At 45.6% G+C, this 15,843-nt stretch overlaps 1 protein-coding gene and 1 non-coding gene across 5 annotated transcripts in view; one reads left to right on the top strand and one right to left on the bottom strand.

Moving 5' to 3' along the window:
• The first annotated feature begins 737 nt into the window (after window positions 1-737).
• The window catches only part of SIPA1L2 (signal induced proliferation associated 1 like 2), a 217,210-nt gene continuing 202,104 nt past the window's right edge, over window positions 738-15,843 (top strand). For 3 of the 4 annotated variants that reach the window (XM_059900962.1, XM_059900959.1, XM_059900960.1), the window contains exon 1: window positions 738-859. The gene's annotated coding sequence lies outside the window, so the exon portion shown is untranslated. Of the gene's footprint in view, window positions 860-1,483; window positions 1,623-15,843 lie in introns of those variants that run through there. The other variant, XM_059900961.1, reaches the window with a different exon arrangement.
• On the bottom strand, window positions 13,380-13,452 carry TRNAG-ACC (transfer RNA glycine (anticodon ACC)). Its single transcript has one exon. It is a non-coding gene; the product is annotated as a tRNA-Gly (tRNA).

Here is a 15,843-nt window from a genome sequence, read left to right as displayed (position 1 = left end):
TAAGGCCGAGGCAGCCAGGGCAAAGCAGATGGCACGTCACTGCGGGGCCAACGTGCCAGGTTTGGTTGGCTCAACGTGCAAACCCAAGACACATCTATTTCCCCAGTTAAGAATCACATCTCTCAAACTGTAGGAATTAAAAAAAGATTATGTCTTGCTCAGTAAGAATTTTCGGCAACTGTCACTGAGAACGCAGGAAGACACCAATTACGACATCCCCGCAACAGATTCGGGGTTTTTAACTTATCGGTGCCAGAGGGAGGGGTGAAAACGAGTCCCGAGGAGGACGGCGACGGCGCCGCCGGACTGCGGGACCAGGTGGGCTACGCCCCGCGCAGCGCCCTCCGCAGGAAGCCCGCCGAGCCCCTCCCGGCCGCCCCGCTCCAGCGCGCCTCGGGGCCTGGGAACCGCGCACCGGCTGCGCCCGGAGCCCCGCGGGGCGGCGGGACGGACGGCGCCCGCGCCCAATCGCGGGGCGGGGCCGAGGGGGCCGGCAGGCGGCTGCCAATGGGAGGCCGCGGGGCGGGCGGGGGGCGGTGCCGCCGGGCGGGCGGGCGGAGGTGTCGGGAGCCGGCGCGGCAGAGCGGGAGCCCGGGAGGAGCCGGCGGAGCGGGAGGAGGACGGAGGAGGAGGAGGAGCAGCGCCGCGCCCCCGCCCCGGCCGCCCGCCCGCCCGACCGCAGGCCGACCGCTCCAGCCGCAGCCGGCGGGTCCCGGCCGCCTCCCGCCGGAGCCCGGCGCGGGCAGGGTCCGGGCCGATGGGCAGCCCCGGGCAGAGGCGGGCGGCGAGGCGGCGACCCCGGTACGCGCCGCCGCGCGCTCGCGGGCTGTAGCAGGTCCCGGCGGACTGCGTCTCCGAGGTGCGTTCGGGGCGAGGGGGGTTCCGTTCGGAAGCCTCCGGGTCGTGTCCGGGGACCGTCCCGAGGTGAAGGGCCCGCCCTCGGGGGCGCCTCGGGGGTTGACGGGGGGCCGGGGCGCGGGGCGAGGGTCCGGCCGGCAGATGCGCCCGCGCTCCCGAGCCAGGGGTGGGAGAGGAGCCGCCGCCGCTCGTTCTCAAACTTATCGATCGGCTGAAAGGTTATCCCGTCTCGTAGACGCGAGCACTAAGCAGGACTCTCCGGGCGCACAACGACTCCTCCGTGACTAACCGGAGAGGAGAGAAAAAGGTTGCCCGGCGCGGTTCCCCGGCGCGCCGGGCGGGGTCACTTGCTGAACTTGCTGCGGGGTTTATTCCCCGGGACGGCGTGTGCCCGGGGCGCGAGCCCTCGCGGCGCCCGCCCCTCTTTGTAAGGTCCCAGCGGCCGGCGAGCGCCCTTCCTCGGGGCCCGACGGCTCCCCGGCTCCCCCGGCTCCGCGTCTCGCTCCATCCTCCGCTCCCGGTCCTGCTCGGGCCCCCGTTTCGTGGAAGCTCGTTTGGCCAGGTCCCCGGAGTATCCCCACGAGCACCTACAGATTAATTTTCAACCGCGCCGCAAACCCAAAGAATCAGTCTCGGTTCATCGTCTACCAGCGAGAGCCGATGCTTCTCGGGAAGAGAAAACAAGTTGGCATGACCCCTCTGGGAGATATTTGTCATCATTAACCTGCTTCGGTTAAATTAATTCAGCCCAGGATGACTCCAGCGTGAGTATTGGAAACATCAAGTGCATTGGTCACGGAATGGTGGTCACCAAAACCTGATTTTGGTAAAAATTGCAATTGTACAGTTTTGGGATTTTGTTTAGATTTAGACACGGTTTTTGATAAGGATGGACTTTGTTGTTTTTTTTTTTTTGTAAACAAAGAATCTTGGGGATTCTCATAGGTTTGCTCAGTAAGTTGAAAATAGTCACTTAGATGTTTCTTTTCTTTGCCTCTTTTGTCTGCAGTTTTCATTTCTAAATGTTAACACTAGATGGCTTTCTTATGACAGGCATTTAGTAAACTGCGCTTTTGAGTTGCCTGTCTGCAATCCAGGTTGTAATTTTTCCAGTTTTCCAGTTAGTAATGGTAGAAAAAAAAAAAAATCTCCAAAACTGTTGCTTTCCTTGAAATACATTACTTCCCTATAAAACCAATATTTGTGCAGACATCAAAAGATGGCCTATTATTTCTGGCATTCCTAAAGATGGATTTCAAGGGACAACTTGGTTACTGTCTTTAGTCACAAATTTAAGGATGTCTGTTTTGACTTGAGGAATTCAAAGTGCTACAGTGAGATTTGTAATTCTATTTCTATAACATTTCTGCTAAGGATGTTTTCTGCTTAATTTAGTAGTTCATTGCTTGATTCAGAGAAGTATAAAAGAATATTATTCTTGAGAAAGTGCAGTCTTTCTTGAGTTTTCGGTACACATAACACTGATTCTTCCTGAAGGCTCTGTTGAGATGGAGTTGAAGTATACATGCATGAGTCATACCAAGGATTGTGTTGGGGCCATCTTTATTCTCCCCAGTTGATATCGCGTGTTTCATTTCTAAAGTACAATGGCCTGTAGTTGGCCATTTTGGTAACATCGGGTTCTCAATTATGTGTTTTCAGTACTTTTTCTCTAAAACAAGATCATGGCAGCCTGTCCAAATCTTGCCTACGTAGGCAAACTTATTTATAAGCTGGTGAAATATCTCGACATTCCTTATAGCTGTTATTTATTGTGTGTCGTGCCCAGCCTAAAATATGATATGTTAAATTTGTTGGTTCTAAATTAGAGCATATTCGCAAATAGCTGAAGGGGGGGGAAAAAAAACACAACCTCTCTCGCAAACATCTGGGAAGTTGGGAATGAAATGAAATCAGAAACAGCTTTTATCAGTACCCATATGCTACCTATAGATGGGGTGAAATGAACTTGGATAAGAAGCAGTTGTAAGCATTTGGTCTGGAAAATAAAGCAAGAGATAAATGGAAGTGGAGCTTCTGGCTTTAGAGTATGGGCTGCAGATTTTCCCTAGTTGATTTAAGTGTATATTTTCCATCACATGCTTTTGATTTTTTTAAATCTTAGTCTTTCTCAAAGAGCTTTAATTTTCAGGAATGTAAGAGGGAAATTATCAGTATCAGGATTTGACTATTATGATACTTATTGTAGTTAAAGCTGTGTAATAGGGTTTGTACGTTTTGTTTTATTTCGTTTCTCTTGAGACTGGAATGGTATTTAGAAGGGTTCCCTGATACCTGAGCTTGGTAAACACCTGTGCACCTTGGGGGATCTCTTTACCTGAGGCAAAAGGGTTACTGGGTTATTCATTTTGAAAATCTATCTATTCTTCAAAGTGAGGAAAATAATAGTGAGCTATCTTGAAAGGGCAATTGTCTGGTAATTGAAACTGGTTTGAAAGTGCTGTGTTTGGTCATCAAAACTAGTTTAAAAGGGGTTGAATTTACTGCATACTTTGCAAAGAACTGTGTTTATGTTGATACAGCCCCCAAACCCCAGTCATGATTGGTAGATGCAAAGGTGTTTTGTTTGTTTGTTTGTTTGTTTGTTTTTGTGAGATTGAGGAAGGCATTGAGCCTTTGAACTTACGATCTACTTAAGGTGACGGTTTAGGATTACAAATCCCTTCAAAGATATGCTGAATTTGAAGAAAATTCAGACTGTTATTGTTAGCTGAAAAGCAAAGGGTTTTCTTTTTTTTTTTTAAATCTGTTTTGAACTTGCATGAAATATGAAGTACAGGCCTAAAGAATATAGGGAACCGTGTTCCACATTTTCTCCTTCTGTGAATGTACTTAGATCCCTTGCAGGGTGATGGGATAGAAAGAGCATTAGGCAAGAAAGACAGGAACCTCTCTAGCTTCCTGCCTCTAGTGCCTGGCACAAATGAGTTTGGATAAAGTTTTTTCATGATCCCTTTCAGCACCAAAATTTTAGGTTTCTTTAATGTTTCAAATAAATGTATGGATTAATGAAAATGACTGATTGGGGTAGTTTATATTTTTTCACGATTGTGTCTTTTCTTTCTTTGGTTTATGAAAGTTTGTGTGTGAACATTCATGAGAGTTATAGCTTACTTAGTTTACCTGGAAATCAGTGACTCAGAAATTGCTTTTCTGTTGCAATCACATCTAGCTGTGACCCCTTTTAAAGGAAGGATAACAGTGTGATAGGAATTTAAACGCTTCAGAACTTCAGAGGTAAATTATTTTGATCCTTTCTGAACTTGATTCATAAACTTTGGTTCCAAAGAGTGGTCCAGGGGAGCCGGATATTACCCACAGTAGAGGTTCTGTTTCTTGGGAGATTTCACATTTAGCATAACCTAATTCCTTGAGATATGTGTATATGTACACACACACACATATATATATATATATATATATTTTTTTTTTTTTTTCCCCTGTACAACATTGTATAGCCAACTTGGGTGATAGCAAAGAAGAAGAGATGCAGTAATTTGAGTCTAGTTGTCATAGCCTCTCTGTACCACAAAGGTCCGTAAGGTCCCTTTATGTCATTCCTTTACTTTTTGTTTTTATCTACCTGTAAATTAAAAATCGGAAACACATCAAATTTTAGGGATTGTCAGATTCATCACTATGTTGTGGTATAGATATATTGAAGATTTACAACAGCGGTTACTGTCTACTATCAATGCATTTCACACTGATACACCAAAAAGAAAAGAAAAAAAAAAAAAAAAAGGAAGAGTACGCATGCTGACTTAAAGAAAGTTTTTCCCATCCAGAGAGGGCATTGGTTAAAATTACCCCCATGTGCATATATACTCACCCATACACAGACACTTTTCATTTTGCACAGACCAGTGAAAACTTCACTAAGACCCAGGGTTTGGAAATCAATGACCAGCTCAACTAACCCTTCTTTGATGCTTGGATCCCTTTATATACTCTGCACGTGATCTAGTAAGGGGTGGAGAGTTCCACCTTTCTCATGTTTTTGACCACTAGGAGGTGTTTTTTACCTGTAGAGTCGAAATCTAATTCTACCTGTTTATTTGAATTCCCCCCTCTCCCCACTTGGTGGCCTGCAGAACTAATCCTTCTGTACAGATGTTCCAGTTGTTCACTGGACAATACCTGTCCAAGTGGGGCTCAGAGCCAAAGTCTTCCCACTCACCTTGACCTGCGCAGAGTAGAATAGGGGAGCCCTTCCTTCAGCTTGCATGTCCTGCCTGCACTGATACGGTCCAAGTTCACATTCACTTTTCTACCCAGACTCAGTGAGTTTCCTCACTCAAACCCCTGGGTCCTAATCACATGCTGTCTTGAAGCCACATCTTCCCATCCTGTCCTAATGTCACTGCAAGACCTAACATTTATTGGACTTTGTCTAACTTTATTTTAGCTTGTCCTTCCCGTGATGCTTTTGGGAGTTTGATACTATTATTTAGCACCTTTGCCTGCCCTCTCAAACAAAGGCTGTCTGCACATTAGACCGGATTGTTTTTTATATCTTACCTAAGTTGCTGATAGAATTGTTAAACTGGCTGAACTATGAATGGTGTCTCTGGAACTTTCCTTCTAGGTTTGGTTATAGTTAAGTACTAATGCTCCTAATTTCTTATAACTAGCCCATTACTGCATGCCTCTTCCACACAGATATCCCGAAAGAGCACGTCAGGCCATCTTTGCTGGTTCTACTGACCAAGGTACTCTTAAGACCTGAGTTCATTTTCAGTGTGTCCCTAGTAACTTGAACCGTGCTCTACGTGGTGGGAGATTAAGAAATAGATGTTCAGTGACTGACTGAGTGACAGAGAAGCTAGGGCCACACTGTGAACTGTGACCTCTGGAGGCCTCAGGCACTAAAAAGATGGGAAGAAGCAGAATGTTGTGGACTTCCCTAAACTCATCTTGCAGTTTGGTATTGTCTTCTTTTGAATTGCTTTCAGATAGCTGGGGACGAGAACCACCTTTTCCCAGTTTCCCAGTGTTTTAATTAGTTGGTACTCTTATTTGTTCCTATTTCACAAATAAGCATTCAGCCATAAGGGGTGCCTTGAGTGCTACCGATTGGATTACTCCCTATTTTTCACTGTTGCGTAGTTGCTACATCCGCCAGAAGAAGCTCCCAGTTAGTTGAGCTGTTTAGGAAATCAGAGTAGTCCAAAGCAGGCTGTTCAGTGGTGTATTCAATTACTCTGAAGTAAAAAAAAAAAAAATCTAGGTAAAGAGCTAGTGTTAAAAATGGTTACTGTGGAAAGTAAGAACTCTTGGGTGAACACAAAATTATGTATGCTGAGACAAACTATTGTGTAGACGTTAAAAAAAAAAAATCTCTGACTGTAATGCTTAGGGCACAGTAGCGGGTGCAGTCTGCATGATTGCTTTCGCTGTCTTCAGGGGGGTTTTGATAATCGTTTGGTTCCCTGTGGAACAGTGGATATTCACATGGTTCAGGAATAGGGTGGGGATACAGTCCTCTTCATATTAAAGCTTCTAATGAGAAATTTTAGGAATCACGCTTTGGATGCTTCATACAGGACACATGCTGTTGTTTGGAGTGTTTAATGCCCTAATCCAAAGAACAGTTATTTCTTTGTAGTGGGGTCTCTAAACTTTTTCCAGTGTGCATCCCATCTATACAGAATCTCCTGTGTGTAGTGTCCACATGTGCACATACACACGTCTGTCTATATGTTTGTGCATGTGTGTATATGTACAGTATAGTGTGTGTGTGTATATATATATATATATACGTATATATGTAAAACTTTCCCATGCTAAGATATGGACACTATAAAACATAATAATATAAATTTTGAGAAGGCTGATAATAAACAAAAATGAATGTTGGAGTATTTTCTTTTGCATCTTAAAGGCTTGCTCGTTACCCTTTGAAATGTGTGGGCCAGGTCCTGAGACCACTGTTCTCCCATCCTCTCTGCTTAGAGTTCACAGCTGTTTGGAAACAATTTCTAGGGGGCCTGCAGCGTCTTGTGAGGGAAGCTTAAGACAGATTCTACCCTTCATGGACCCTCTATTTACTGTATGTATTCTTTTTCCTGAGGACGGTTTTTACCTTGGCCAGTTTTCTTCCAGAATTGTTTGTGGGTTGCTTAGCTTGAGGTTTAAATTTTTTTGGGGGCGGAGAATAATAGTTTGATGGAGGATACCATCCTCCTTGCAACGTTTCTAGTTGAACTCAACTGTTTGGGGAGCATTGTACTATCGACACACAGCCGACACCAGACCCAGAATCAGGATAGAAGGACGTAACTCATCATTTGCTCATCCAGAAACTTCTGAAGAGTAAGAACAACTTTGAAAGTGCAGATTAACGTTGGCTAGAACGGTAGCACACGGTCACCCCTCGTGCAAGGGAGGCCAGTGTCCCAGCCTCTGGAGGGCATGTGGGCTGGAAGGGGTGATGGGAGGGCAGGGCATCTGCACGCCACCCAGCCTCCCCGTGTGCTGAGTGACTTTAATCTATAGCATTTATCATTGCCTGACATGATATCGTATATTGATTTTTCTATGTTTGTCTTCTGCCTCGCCTCAATAGAATATGAGTGCCATATGGGCAGGGACATTTCTGGTCATTACTGCTGTATTCCCTGTACTGCCCTGGTTTCTGCCACATAATACGCACTTAGCAAACGTTTGATAAAGGCAGGATTGAAAGCCCGCGGTTTAAACATGAAAGAGCTGTGTGTCTTGGCTTTTGTTGAACTAAGTAAGTGTTGCCTTAAGGTTCTCATTATTTCTATTGTAAATGATCTACCGAAACAGCCTTTTATGCCTCACTTTATATCTTTTCTGGGTCACTTGAAATGACCTGTAATTGAACTCTGATATCAAACTGGTAAAAATGGAGAAGTAGTTTCTGAAGAGGGTAACAGCAGAGTTCCATCTGTTACATCAGGACCTTTATTGCCCGGTTCTGAGGGGTGTGGTTTGGGGAGGGTGGGCACCCTGGGGTGAGAGGCTGTGCTTTACACCTTTCCCAGGTTTCAAAGTCTGATCCCAGCTGATAAGCACACTGTCTTGGCCTTATTGGAATCAGATGAAGCCTGCAGTTCACTTACAAGCCTGGTTTGGACTCCTTAATAAAGGTAACTGGAAAGAGAGGATTTCTGAATTGTGCAACGTTCTCTTTTCTCTCTCAATCCATGATAATTTCTACAGGAAATAATGATTTTTTAAAACCGATCAGTAGTATATTGTACATCTTCTGTTAATTTAGTCCTTTTAATTTGAGGATGGCAGAGTACGTTGGAATATTACTTACGCCTTACATATAGTAGGTGCTCCGTAAGCATAGCTTTAATTTTACTGGTAGAAGTCTTTTATCTTAATATCCTGACCTACTCCTAATTTCTATATTGCATGAATTCAGGGGGATATCATCCTAACTCCTGCTTGTTTAAATGTGTGTATTAAGGTATGCTATGATGAGAGCTGCAGGCGAGGCTGAGAGATTAGCCTAAATAAAACTAAAATCACCGAATTTACCAGCCATTTTGTTTATTTGAGGGTCATCGTAAGTCATTTGCTTGGAATAATGGATCTGTTTTCCTATTTAAAAAGTCTTAAATGATGAGAGGAATGAAAGAGAGAGGCTAATGTTTTTGACTTAGGAACAGGATAAAGAACTGGGGAGAGAGGTTCCTGAAGGTAGACTTCAAAACAGCAATTGTGCTTGAACTTTCATTTATGGTCTCTTGCAGGCTGAACGAGAACCTTGCAAGACTGATGGGGTTATCCCCCAGTACTGATGCGAAAACTAAGATTTGAGATGAGAACACACATGGCTTTCTGAATCTTAGTTCTTAGAGTTTAAACCCATCTCTCTGCCCACTGTGGCGGCCTAGATGCTTTGTGAGGTCCTGTTGATCTCAATAAATCATAAAAGAAATGGGGGGGGTGGTGGTGAAGAAGGTGCATGCAGAGGAAAATGCCAGAATTATCCCACTACTGTCCCTGCAAGCGGGAAGTGGTGGCCGGGGGCAGGCTCCTGAGCTATTGTTCTAGCCTCCAAATGCCCTGTTCTGTCAGCCAGTGGGTCGTCTGTTATTCGTGAGAAATTTTGTAGTTTGTGGTGAGGCAGCAGTTCTGCTGATTGAGCCAGGTTCTCTCGTCTTTGCTGGGAAGTGAGAGGGCACTGCTGTGATCCTGCAGAGAACATATCTTTAGCTTCCGAGTCTTCGCCAGGATGAAAAGAAGGAGCAGAGGAAACCAATTTTCGTTTTGCCTTTATACTTCGCTAGATTTGCATCATCTTTGTTTAAGTCAGTTGAATGTGAAGCCCTAAATAAATTTCAGGCATTTAAATATTTGAAAGGATTCCTCCACCGTACTTTACTCACCCGAAGAATAAGGGCTTGCAGCAAAACAATCCCTTTGCAGATGCAGCCCAGACAGGCTCTGCTCACCTTGTCACTGAATTATCAGACATTAATAGTGAATCGAGAATGGGAACAGCCACGGAAATGCTTGGCTGGCTCTGTTCCAAAATATTGTTTCCCTGGTAGAGAAAGCAGGACAATTTGTTTAAAACTGGCAGTCAGCCAGTCAGAAGAGCTCTGACGCCATCCGTGCAGTAACTGCTCTGCTCTGACTGCTAATTTTAGGCCGGTTAAATCTGGGTGATGTCTGATGGCTGCTGTTGCTGTGTGTCTGGCTATGTGGAGCTTTCTAAATCCATCCTCCCAGCCTGGCATCGCAACTCACAGTTCTTTCCCACACGAGCTGAAGCGCAAGAGGGGATGTTGAGTCGGCCTAGGATACGTGGAAGGAGTGAGGAGCAGGCCCTGGGAGGGTTTTAGAAGGCACTGCCTTTCATCTGACTATTTTCTTCACCACTAGGTCCACAAACACTTATCCCGCTGTGCCTCCTGCTGTGGGAGGGCCTGGAGGAGGATGCAGACAGGCCCAGCCTCCAGCGAGCAGCCTCGTTGACAGCATTCACTCCTTTTCCATCCACCCCTGCAAGCTTTCACCTGTTCACAGCTGACCTTCCTGGGCTTCCCTGGTGGCGCAGTGGTTAGGAATCCGCCTGCCAACGCAGGGGACACGGGTTCGAGCCCTGGTCCGGGAAGATCCCTCATGCGGCGGAGCAACGAAGCCCGCGCGCCGCAACTACTGAGCCTGAGCTCTAGAGCCCGCAAGCCACAACTACTGAGCCCACGTGTCGCAACTACTGAAGCCCGTGCGCCTAGAGCCCGTGCTCTGCAACAAGAGAAGCCACCGCACTGCAACGAAGAGTAGCCCCACTCGCCGCAACTAGAGAAAGCCCGTGCGCAGCAACGAAGACCCAACGCAGCCAAACATCAATAAATAAAATAAATTTAAAAACTGACCTTCCTGGGGAATTCCCTGGCGGTCCAGGGAATTCACTGCCGAGGGCCCCGACTTCGATCCCTGATCAGGGAAGTAAGAGCCCACAAAACAGCGTGGCGTGGCCAAAACTGAACTTTCTGGAAAAGGTAAAACTAAGGAGAAATATGAGAATTTTTAAAAAAGCATTTGCAACATCCCATGGAAGAGCACAGTAGCATTTCTTTGTTGTTGCAGAAGACGGAGGTGGGGTGAGGGCTTGGTGGAGTGCTTCGGCGTCCGCGTCTAACTTACTTTGCTTCCAGGGCAGTGAGTAGGAGCCAGTTTTCAAATGGGGACTCGGGGCCACACAGTCTTGAGGTCTCTTTAAACTTAGGCGTGCTAAGATTTCCAGGTTAGCAGAGGGTGCCCTTAGGGTGTGAGACCCTGGGGGCAGGGACCTGGTCACTGTGTCCCAGTCCTCTGGCCCAGGGAAGTGTCTGGCACAGTCACCAAATGAACCAACTCAGTGTTTCAGTCCTCAGGGGAACCTTAGGGTGGTCCTGGAATCAGTCTTCCTCATGGTGCTGATTCGTAAATACGAGAATGTAAGAGAATGGTTTACCACCTAGGCCTGCTGATTTTGGTAGAATGGCTTGCCCTGGTAGGTGATAAACTGTAGGTGTGCTGGCCTGGCTGATGGCCACGCATGATGTATATTAGAAGATTCCTGTGTAAGATGGGCACTACAGCTTCTTTCAGAGGAAAGACCCTGTGGGTGGTAGAGGGCCTGGTGGGTGGGCATAGTCAGGAGAACATTCAAGGAAAAGGGAGGACCCGAGTTAGGCTTTGGAAAATGGTCAGGGTTTGAATTTTTGTTGAAGGGCTCTTGTATGCAAGGCCACTCCTGGCTCTGCAGGGGACCAGCAAATACAAATCAAACTCTCTGTCTCTTAGCCCTTTGCCGGATCATAGTACTGTCTCCATGAACTTACTCTGCCTAAAGCCAAACTCAGATCCTAGCCTGGTTTGGGTTTTGCAACCCCAAAACTGAACTTTATTAACAAAAGCAACTTCAAGAGAAGTGATGGACATTATTTTTGGAGTGGTGATTAACTTGTCTATCACGTAAGGTAGTCAATTCGATTTTTTCCCCATTGTAATTTGCTAAAGGTTATAGAATGTGTCTGTAAACCTAAAGGGGAAAATATTTTGGACTCATCAGAGATAGAAGGCAAACATTTTTTTAATTTGAGATGTAATTGACATATAACATTATGTTGGTTTCAGGCATACAACATAATGATTCCATACTTGTATATATTGTCAAATGATCATCACGATAAGTCTAGCTAAAAAAGTCTAGTTAACATTGCCACACATAGTTACAAAGTTTCGTCTTTCTCTTGTGATGAGAACTTTTTAAGATCTACTGTCTTAGCAGCTTTCTTTTTTTTTTTAAGTAACTAATTAATTTATTATTTATTTTTGGCTGCATTGGGCCTTTGTTGCTGTGCGCGGCTTTCTCTAGTTGCGGTGAGCGGGGCTACTCTTTGTTGCGGTGCGTGGGCTTCTCACTGTGGTGGCTTCTTTTGTTGTGGAGCTCGGGCTCTAGGTGTGTGGGCTTCAGTAGTTGTGGCACGCGGGCTCAGTAGTTGTAGCTCGTGGGCTCCAGAGCGCAGGCTCAGTAGTTGCGGCGCACGGGCCCAGTTGCTCCGCGGCATGTGGGATCTTCCCGGACCAGGGCTCGAACCTGTGTCCCCTGCACCGGCAGGCGGATTCTCAACCACTGCGCCACCAGGGAAGCCCGGCAACTTTCAAATATACCTTACGCTATTATTAATTATAGGCATCATGCGGTACATTATACCCCCAGGACTTGTTCAGCTAATTAACTGGAAGTTTGTACCTTTTGACCACAATGTTTTGGTATAAAAATCACTGAATCTGTTTCAGTTATTTGTCCAGAGAATACCACACATAGTATTATATTTGGGATTCAAGGTCACATTGTTTTGTTTTAAGACTTTCTGTTTAGGAATTTATAACTTTTGGTAATTGATGTACCAAAGTGATTCACTTTGAAATTATTTTGAATAATCAAAGTTTTAAACTGAGGCAGCCTTAGGAAGCATGGCTGCGGACAGTTAGGGCTTAGGTAGCCCGAGCACCTTGTCCACCACCCCGGCCTCCCTGGGACACGTGTTCATTTGGTGTCCACGTGCTCTTTTTATGTCGCAGGAAGTAGTCGTAAATGCTGGGTAAGATTCGCATTCTCCTTTAGATTCTAAAGCAAGACATCTCAGCATATTAGCGTATACTTGCCCTCGGCTTTTTATCATGCAAAATTTCACACATACAGGTAAGTTGAAAGAATTACTTAGTGTAGTGGACACCCATATACCCACTGCCCAGATTCCACAAAGTGTTAGCATTTTACTGTGTTTGCTTTATTATACGGATCTATCCACCTCTATCTACCCATCAGTCCCTCTTTTTTTTTTTTTTTTTTTTGGAAGCATTTCAAAATAAGTAACACACATCAGTACACTTCACCGCTAAGCACTTCAGCAGACATACCATAAATGAGTTTAAAACTCACATTCTTTTCTGAGGCAAAGTTTATAGAGTGAAATGTATACATTTTAAGTGTATCATTCTATGAGCTTAGACAAATGTATATACCTATGTAACCCATACTTCTATTAAGATATACCTACCACCCCAGAAAGTTCTCTCAGGCCCCTTCCCAGTCCCCGTCCCAGGCAACCACTGTTCCTCACCCCCCCCTCCCAACCCCCAGTGGTAAGTTCTGCCAGTTCTTCAACTTCATATAAATGGAATCCTGCAGTGTGTACTCTTTGTGTAAGGCTTCTTTCACTCAGCATAGTGATTTCTGCTTTGCCATATACTTTTAAATATATTACGCCAGGCTGGCTTACCTCCACCTTGGTCACAAGCTCTTTTCAAAGATCATATTGTCAAGTGATATTAGAAACAATTTTGTTTTAGGTATTTGTGTATTTTTCTTAAGTCTCATGTTCCCCCTTCCCAACAGGGGTGTGATTTGCATATTTGATTGGGCCATTTTCTGCCTGGGTTTCTCCTATGTATTCTGAAAACCAGGTGCTTCTTTTTTTGGGGGGGGGGGCCTTGCCGTGTGGCATGTGGGATCTTAGTTCCCCAATCAGGGATCGAACCTGTGCCCGCTGCATTGGTAGTGCAGAGTCTTAACCACTGGACCACCAGGGAGGTCCCACTAGGTGCTTCTTTTGTTAGTTTGCTAACACGTGCTGCAGGGCCAGCTCAGGGCATTCAGCTGAGTTCTCTTGCTTCTGAAGAGATGGATCCTGACACATTATTCACTTATTGTGTCTGCTACTTGGAAAATTTTAGGTAAAAGAAAATATATCTACTTTTGCAAAGCTTATTCTTAGCTTTGTGATTAACTTCTTAAACAAGTTTTTTTGTTTGTTTGTTTTTAATAAGGTATCTTTGAGGAATACAGTTGATCTTCTATATCCACAGGGATTGTTTCCAGGACCCCCCCTCAAGATACCAAAAGCCAGGGACACTCATATAAAATGGTGTAGTGTTTGCATATAGTCTACACACATCCTCCCATATACTTTAAGTCATCTCTAGATTACTTATAATTCCTAATACGATGTAAAATAGTTGCTGGTGCGTGGCAAACTCAAGTGTTGCTTTTTGAAACTTTCGGAGTTTTTAAAAAAAATAGTTTCAATCTATGGTTGGTTGAATCTGCAGATGTGGAACCTGGGGATGTACAGGGCTGACTGTAATTTCTAGTTCAAATGCAACAATTTGGAAGACTAAAATTTCCTGACTTTTGTTTTATGACGCTATGTGGAGACTAACAAAGTAAACCTGAAATATTAGGAGATTTTTAAATCACCTGTGTTGAGATATTGGCTGGTAAAATAAAATCCTCGTTGACTTAAAAAGTAAAATTCTAGGGACTTCCCTGGAGGTCCAGTGGTTAAGACTCTGTGCTCCCAATGCAGGGGGCCCAGGTTCGATCCATGGTCGGGGAACTAGATCCCGCATGCTGCAACTAAGAGTCTACATGCTGCAACTGAGAGTCCACATGCCACAACTAAGAAGTCTGCATACTGCAACTAAAAAGAAAAAAAAAAATTTCCCTCGTGCCGCAACTAAGACCCAGTGCAGCCTAAATAAATAAATAAATAAATATTTAAAAATAAAAATTAAAAAAATCGAATTCTAGACTTAATTAACTGCCCCCTTTGCTATACCCACTATTACTGGAGTTCTGAGTTGCTAAACCTCTCCAGCCATGATCAAAACCAGGAAAAATGTTCTCATCAGTACTAGTTTAATGTTTATATATAAGGTACACACACACACACAGTGTGCGAAGACTTTGCCTTGGGGCTGTATTGGTTAGGGTAGTTCTGCCTGCTCTAAAAGAGACTCGAGAATACAGTGTCCAGACAAGAGACAGGCTGACTCCTTTCTTGTGTGACAGCCTGAGATCTGGGCAGTTGGGCTGCTGTCCTCCACCTGACACTCAGGGACCCAGGTTCCTTCCATCTTGTTTCTCCACCGCCGGGCCTGGGCCTGGGCCTCCCTGCTTGCGGGGAGGCCACTGGGCATGTCTGCGGTCTGGCTGGCTGGAAAGGGAGGGGGCACCCAGGAGGTGGTCACCCGAAGACCCCAGAAGGGGTCTGCATCACTGGCGCGCTCATCCTCTGGAGAACTCAGTGACCTGACCGCAGCTGACTTCAAGGCGGTGCCGAGCAGTGTCACGGAGCCGACCCTCCACGCGCTTCTGTGCTTATGCTGTGGATTTGGCCTTGCCTGTGGCGTTGTGGGCGCGCCTATGGAGTGGCTCACTTGTCAAATGCTTCCTGCCTGCTCTGTCCTGCCGGGTGCCATCTTAGGGAGGGACTCAGGTTACAAGGGTGGGTAGGCAGAAAGGGGTATTGCTCTTATGGCACTTTCATTCTGGAAATAGAGTCGATCTCCTAATAACATTGCTCTCAGTGGATTTTTTTTTTTTTTTAATTGGAGGCAGTGCTGTCTTCGTAAAGTGAAGCTTAGTTCTGGGTGGTGGAAGGGAGAGTAAAGTCTAATAATAATGAGGTTGCAGACAAGACTCTGTAACTTTGAAAAAAACGTTCCTGGGGACGTGGATTAGGGAATGTAATAAAGGATCTCGTCCCCTGTTTAAAATTCAGACTCATAATAGAAGGCTTAAGAGACACTTGATGAATGGGATCCCAGTAATCATTTATTCAGGAGCCAGAGAGTTTCTGGGGAGCAGAAACCTTCCCAAAGATGGCAGGGGCTCTGGCTTGCGTGTCATTCAGAAGGAAGTTCCCTTGGGTCCTGGGGTCTCTCCCACTCAGACAGGAGCTGTCACAGGGTCACGGGCGAAGCCTAAGGAAGCGGTTGTGCATGTGACTCCCCCCTCCTCTAATGAGCTAACATTGCACGGCTTTCCCCCCAAATAACTCTGAATACACTATTTGCCGGCCGCTTGAAAGGCTCTTGAAGTGATGGTCTGTCTGATCGATGGGAGTGGCTGCGTGGGGGACCCAGGGGAGCAGGTGTGAGTCTGTCCAGGCTTGAGGGGCCAAGGTCAGTGCCCCCTGG

The sequence above is a fragment of the Balaenoptera ricei genome, chromosome 16 (assembly GCF_028023285.1).
Source record: "Balaenoptera ricei isolate mBalRic1 chromosome 16, mBalRic1.hap2, whole genome shotgun sequence".
Lineage (NCBI taxonomy): Eukaryota > Metazoa > Chordata > Mammalia > Artiodactyla > Balaenopteridae > Balaenoptera > Balaenoptera ricei.
The sequence above is the reverse complement of the archived record's forward strand: the minus strand, read 5'-3'. Positions and strand labels throughout refer to the sequence as shown.